A 5,000-nucleotide genomic window follows, 5' to 3' on the forward strand; every position below is an offset into this window, starting at 1 on the left:
AGGGTTAAGGTTAGACATTTAGTTGTGATGGTTATGGTTAGGGTAAGGGTTAAGGTTAGGCATTTAGTTGTGATGGTTAAGGTGAGGGTAAGGGTTAAGGTTAGACATTTAGTTGTGATGGTTAAGGTGAGGGTAAGGGTTAAGGTTAGACATTTAGTTGTGATGGTTATGGTTAGGCTAAGGGTTAAGGTTAGGCATTTAGTTGTGATGGTTAAGGTTAGGGTAAGGGTTAAGGTTAGGCATTTAGTTGTGATGGTTAAGGTGAGGGTAAGGGTTAAGGTTAGACATTTAGTTGTGATGGTTAAGGTGAGGGTAAGGGTTAAGGTTAGGCATTTAGTTGTGATGGTTAAGGTTAGGGTTAAGGGTTAAGGTTAGACATTTAGTTGTGATGGTTAAGGTGAGGGTAAGGGTTAAGGTTAGGCATTTAGTTGTGATGGTTAAGGTGAGGGTAAGGGTTAAGGTTAGGCATTTAGTTGTGATGGTTATGGTTAGGCTAAGGGTTAAGGTTAGACATTTAGTTGTGATGGTTATGGTTAGGCTAAGGGTTAAGGTTAGACATTTAGTTGTGATGGTTATGGTGAGGGTAAGGGTTAAGGTTAGGCATTTAGTTGTGATGGTTATGGTGAGGGTAAGGGTTAAGGTTAGGCATTTAGTTGTGATGGTTAAGGTAAGGGTTAAGGTTAGGCATTTAGTTGTGATGGTTAAGGTGAGGGTAAGGGTTAAGGTTAGGCATTTAGTTGTGATGGTTATGGTGAGGGTAAGGGTTAAGGTTAGGCATTTAGTTGTGATGGTTAAGGTAAGGGTTAAGGTTAGGCATTTAGTTGTGATGGTTATGGTTAGGCTAAGGGTTAAGGTTAGACATTTAGTTGTGATGGTTAAGGTTAGGGTAAGGGTTAAGGTTAGACATTTAGTTGTGATGGTTATGGTTAGGCTAAGGGTTAAGGTTAGACATTTAGTTGTGATGGTTAAGGTTAGGGTAAGGGTTAAGGTTATGCATTTAGTTGTGATGGTTAAGGTGAGGGTAAGGGTTAAGGTTAGGCATTTAGTTGTGATGGTTAAGGTTAGGGTAAGGGTTAAGGTTAGGCATTTAGTTGTGATGGTTAAGGTTAGGGTAAGGGTTAAGGTTAGGCATTTAGTTGTGATGGTTAAGGTTAGGGTAAGGGTTAAGGTTAGACATTTAGTTGTGATGGTTAAGGTTAGGGTAAGGGTTAAGGTTAGACATTTAGTTGTGATGGTTAAGGTTAGGGTAAGGGTTAAGGTTAGACATTTAGTTGTGATGGTTAAGGTTAGGGTAAGGGTTAAGGTTAGGCATTTAGTTGTGATGGTTAAGGTTAGGGTAAGGGTTAAGGTTAGACATTTAGTTGTGATGGTTATGGTTAGGGTAAGGGTTAAGGTTAGGCATTTAGTTGTGATGGTTAAGGTTAGGGTAAGGGTTAAGGTTAGACATTTAGTTGTGATGGTTATGGTTAGGGTAAGGGTTAAGGTTAGGCATTTAGTTGTGATGGTTATGGTTAGGGTAAGGGTTAAGGTTAGGCATTTAGTTGTGATGGTTATGGTTAGGGTAAGGGTTAAGGTTAGGCATTTAGTTGTGATGGTTATGGTTAGGGTAAGGGTTAAGGTTAGGCATTTAGTTGTGATGGTTATGGTTAGGGTAAGGGTTAAGGTTAGGCATTTAGTTGTGATGGTTAAGGTTAGGGTAAGGGTTAAGGTTAGGCATTTAGTTGTGATGGTTAAGGTTAGGGTAAGGGTTAAGGTTAGGCATTTAGTTGTGATGGTTAAGGTTAGGGTAAGGGTTAAGGTTAGGCATTTAGTTGTGATGGTTAAGGTTAGGGTAAGGGTTAAGGTTAGGCATTTAGTTGTGATGGTTAAGGTTAGGGTAAGGGTTAAGGTTAGACATTTAGTTGTGATGGTTAAGGTTAGGGTAAGGGTTAAGGTTAGGCATTTAGTTGTGATGGTTATGGTTAGGCTAAGGGTTAAGGTTAGGCATTTAGTTGTGATGGTTAAGGTTAGGGTTAAGGGTTAAGGTTAGACATTTAGTTGTGATGGTTAAGGTGAGGGTAAGGGTTAAGGTTAGGCATTTAGTTGTGATGGTTAAGGTGAGGGTAAGGGTTAAGGTTAGGCATTTAGTTGTGATGGTTATGGTTAGGCTAAGGGTTAAGGTTAGACATTTAGTTGTGATGGTTATGGTGAGGGTAAGGGTTAAGGTTAGGCATTTAGTTGTGATGGTTATGGTGAGGGTAAGGGTTAAGGTTAGGCATTTAGTTGTGATGGTTAAGGTAAGGGTTAAGGTTAGGCATTTAGTTGTGATGGTTAAGGTGAGGGTAAGGGTTAAGGTTAGGCATTTAGTTGTGATGGTTATGGTTAGGCTAAGGGTTAAGGTTAGACATTTAGTTGTGATGGTTATGGTTAGGCTAAGGGTTAAGGTTAGACATTTAGTTGTGATGGTTAAGGTGAGGGTAAGGGTTAAGGTTAGGCATTTAGTTGTGATGGTTATGGTTAGGCTAAGGGTTAAGGTTAGACATTTAGTTGTGATGGTTATGGTTAGGCTAAGGGTTAAGGTTAGACATTTAGTTGTGATGGTTATGGTGAGGGTAAGGGTTAAGGTTAGGCATTTAGTTGTGATGGTTAAGGTTAGGGTAAGGGTTAAGGTTAGGCATTTAGTTGTGATGGTTAAGGTGAGGGTAAGGGTTAAGGTTAGGCATTTAGTTGTGATGGTTAAGGTGAGGGTAAGGGTTAAGGTTAGGCATTTAGTTGTGATGGTTAAGGTTAGGGTAAGGGTTAAGGTTAGGCATTTAGTTGTGATGGTTAAGGTTAGGGTAAGGGTTAAGGTTAGGCATTTAGTTGTGATGGTTAAGGTTAGGGTAAGGGTTAAGGTTAGGCATTTAGTTGTGATGGTTAAGGTTAGGGTAAGGGTTAAGGTTAGACATTTAGTTGTGATGGTTAAGGTTAGGGTAAGGGTTAAGGTTAGGCATTTAGTTGTGATGGTTAAGGTTAGGGTAAGGGTTAAGGTTAGACATTTAGTTGTGATGGTTATGGTTAGGGTAAGGGTTAAGGTTAGGCATTTAGTTGTGATGGTTAAGGTTAGGGTAAGGGTTAAGGTTAGGCATTTAGTTGTGATGGTTAAGGTTAGGGTAAGGGTTAAGGTTAGGCATTTAGTTGTGATGGTTAAGGTTAGGGTAAGGGTTAAGGTTAGGCATTTAGTTGTGATGGTTAAGGTTAGGGTAAGGGTTAAGGTTAGACATTTAGTTGTGATGGTTAAGGTTAGGGTAAGGGTTAAGGTTAGGCATTTAGTTGTGATGGTTAAGGTTAGGGTTAAGGGTTAAGGTTAGACATTTAGTTGTGATGGTTAAGGTGAGGGTAAGGGTTAAGGTTAGGCATTTAGTTGTGATGGTTAAGGTTAGGGTAAGGGTTAAGGTTAGGCATTTAGTTGTGATGGTTATGGTTAGGCTAAGGGTTAAGGTTAGACATTTAGTTGTGATGGTTATGGTTAGGCTAAGGGTTAAGGTTAGACATTTAGTTGTGATGGTTATGGTGAGGGTAAGGGTTAAGGTTAGGCATTTAGTTGTGATGGTTATGGTGAGGGTAAGGGTTAAGGTTAGGCATTTAGTTGTGATGGTTAAGGTTAAGGGTTAAGGTTAGGCATTTAGTTGTGATGGTTAAGGTGAGGGTAAGGGTTAAGGTTAGGCATTTAGTTGTGATGGTTATGGTGAGGGTAAGGGTTAAGGTTAGGCATTTAGTTGTGATGGTTAAGGTAAGGGTTAAGGTTAGGCATTTAGTTGTGATGGTTATGGTTAGGCTAAGGGTTAAGGTTAGACATTTAGTTGTGATGGTTAAGGTTAGGGTAAGGGTTAAGGTTAGACATTTAGTTGTGATGGTTATGGTTAGGCTAAGGGTTAAGGTTAGACATTTAGTTGTGATGGTTAAGGTTAGGGTAAGGGTTAAGGTTATGCATTTAGTTGTGATGGTTAAGGTGAGGGGTGAGGGTAAGGGTTAAGGTTAGGCATTTAGTTGTGATGGTTAAGGTTAGGGTAAGGGTTAAGGTTAGGCATTTAGTTGTGATGGTTAAGGTTAGGGTAAGGGTTAAGGTTAGGCATTTAGTTGTGATGGTTAAGGTTAGGGTAAGGGTTAAGGTTAGACATTTAGTTGTGATGGTTAAGGTTAGGGTAAGGGTTAAGGTTAGACATTTAGTTGTGATGGTTAAGGTTAGGGTAAGGGTTAAGGTTAGACATTTAGTTGTGATGGTTAAGGTTAGGGTAAGGGTTAAGGTTAGGCATTTAGTTGTGATGGTTAAGGTTAGGGTAAGGGTTAAGGTTAGACATTTAGTTGTGATGGTTATGGTTAGGGTAAGGGTTAAGGTTAGGCATTTAGTTGTGATGGTTAAGGTTAGGGTAAGGGTTAAGGTTAGACATTTAGTTGTGATGGTTATGGTTAGGGTAAGGGTTAAGGTTAGGCATTTAGTTGTGATGGTTATGGTTAGGGTAAGGGTTAAGGTTAGGCATTTAGTTGTGATGGTTAAGGTTAGGGTAAGGGTTAAGGTTAGGCATTTAGTTGTGATGGTTATGGTTAGGGTAAGGGTTAAGGTTAGGTATTTAGTTGTGATGGTTATGGTTAGGGTAAGGGTTAAGGTTAGGCATTTAGTTGTGATGGTTAAGGTTAGGGTAAGGGTTAAGGTTAGGCATTTAGTTGTGATGGTTAAGGTTAGGGTAAGGGTTAAGGTTAGGCATTTAGTTGTGATGGTTAAGGTTAGGGTAAGGGTTAAGGTTAGGCATTTAGTTGTGATGGTTAAGGTTAGGGTAAGGGTTAAGGTTAGGCATTTAGTTGTGATGGTTAAGGTTAGGGTAAGGGTTAAGGTTAGACATTTAGTTGTGATGGTTAAGGTTAGGGTAAGGGTTAAGGTTAGGCATTTAGTTGTGATGGTTATGGTTAGGGTAAGGGTTAAGGTTAGACATTTAGTTGTGATGGTTAAGGTGAGGGTAAGGGTTAAGGTTAGACATTTAGTT

The 5,000-nt window shown here is 39.6% G+C and overlaps 2 protein-coding genes across 2 annotated transcripts in view; one reads left to right on the top strand and one right to left on the bottom strand.

Moving 5' to 3' along the window:
- The window catches only part of LOC114546120 (low affinity immunoglobulin gamma Fc region receptor II-like), a 1,096,214-nt gene that overhangs the window by 73,423 nt on the left and 1,017,791 nt on the right, over positions 1–5,000 (bottom strand). The window lies entirely within an intron of this gene.
- The window catches only part of LOC114546122 (flocculation protein FLO11), a 21,506-nt gene that overhangs the window by 5,090 nt on the left and 11,416 nt on the right, over positions 1–5,000 (top strand). The gene's annotated exons all lie outside the window — the stretch shown is intronic.

Source organism: Perca flavescens, chromosome 19 (genome assembly GCF_004354835.1).
Source record: "Perca flavescens isolate YP-PL-M2 chromosome 19, PFLA_1.0, whole genome shotgun sequence".
In the NCBI taxonomy this organism is placed as follows: domain Eukaryota; kingdom Metazoa; phylum Chordata; class Actinopteri; order Perciformes; family Percidae; genus Perca; species Perca flavescens.